Source organism: Empidonax traillii, unplaced genomic scaffold (assembly GCF_003031625.1).
Source record: "Empidonax traillii isolate 1590-97213 ecotype Southwest subspecies unplaced genomic scaffold, ASM303162v1 scaffold996:size228895, whole genome shotgun sequence".
In the NCBI taxonomy this organism is placed as follows: Eukaryota; Metazoa; Chordata; class Aves; order Passeriformes; family Tyrannidae; genus Empidonax; species Empidonax traillii.
In genome coordinates, this window is record NW_020956189.1 from 11171 (window position 1) to 12382 (window position 1212).

At 59.4% G+C, this 1212-nt stretch overlaps 1 long non-coding RNA gene across 1 annotated transcript in view; it reads left to right on the plus strand.

Moving 5' to 3' along the window:
* The window catches only part of LOC114068030, a 16994-nt gene that overhangs the window by 1237 nt on the left and 14545 nt on the right, over window positions 1-1212 (plus strand). The gene's annotated exons all lie outside the window — the stretch shown is intronic.

Consider the following 1212-nt stretch of genomic DNA (forward strand, 5'->3'; position numbering starts at 1 on the left):
TCCTTTGGCTTATTCCGGAGGGTGATGGAGGCACTGGTGGAAGGGGGAACACGGGCCTTGGCGATGGACATGCACCAGACCCTGGTGCTGTGGTTCTTCATGGAGTATGACGAGCACCAGTGCGTGGCAGAGGTGAGCACTTGTGGTTCACATCTTCTTCCCTGGCTGCAATTTTCTTCTGTGCAGTAAGTTTTTCCCATTCTTCAACATGGTCTCACAGAACTTGGGCAACCTGCTCACTCTGGCAGCCCTCCAACTCTCTCCCACTGCCTCTCCAGGTGCCCACCATCGTGAGATCCATCCACAAGCTCCTCACCGTCCGCGGGCTTCCAAATGTCAGGATGCAGGGGAAGATCCAGAGGCTCGCTAAGGCACACCCGTGTGATGTTGTGATGGCTCTGCTGCGCTGTGCCCCAGCGTGTGACAGGTACAGGGCCCAGCTGCCTTGGTAGCTCAGGGCTCACCAGCCCTTAGAACCCATCACCGTGTAGAGTCTGTCCCATGTGGTCTGCCAGAGAGATGGAAAGTTCCAGAGCTCTCTTGCCTCTCCATTTCCCAACCCTGGCCTGTCAGCCCCTGATCCTGCTGCCACGTGCCCTCCCTGCCCCTCAAGGCACTGTGGCTCTGTCACCTGGGCCCCCACAGCTGTCCAGGCCACGGTGCCTTGGCTGAGATCCCCCTGACCCAGAGTTGTGTCTCCACAGAGCCTCTGCCATGATGTGGAAGAGCATTGCCTCCTCGGGAACAGCAGTGGAGAAGGTGCTGCCGACACTGCTGCGAGTTATGGAGGATTGGCCGGCACACAGCATGTTCACCTCCGATGGTGACAACAGAGACGTGATTGCCCTGGCTGTGAGTTTTTATAAGTGGTCTCTGCTCCTCCCCACGTCACCTGCCCACCACTGCATCCCCCTGCCTCAGGCGCTGGGCTGCACATGTGGCTGAGGGGCAGGTTCAGGGGCACCAGGCCGGCTGCTCCCCCTGGGTCTGCCCTGGTTTCTCCCTCCCACTCTCAGGCCCTGTGAAATGGGCATCTCACACTGAGCACTGTCTCCGTGTGGTTTGATTGCAGGCAACCCTGGCCTTGTGGCTGATCCTGCAGGAGCCCGAGTGCCAGGATGCAGTGATGGACTGTGTCCCCCGCCTGCTCGTGGCTCTGCTCTTCCAACTGTCCATGAGCACAGAGCAGGTGCCAGAGGAGGTGAACACGTT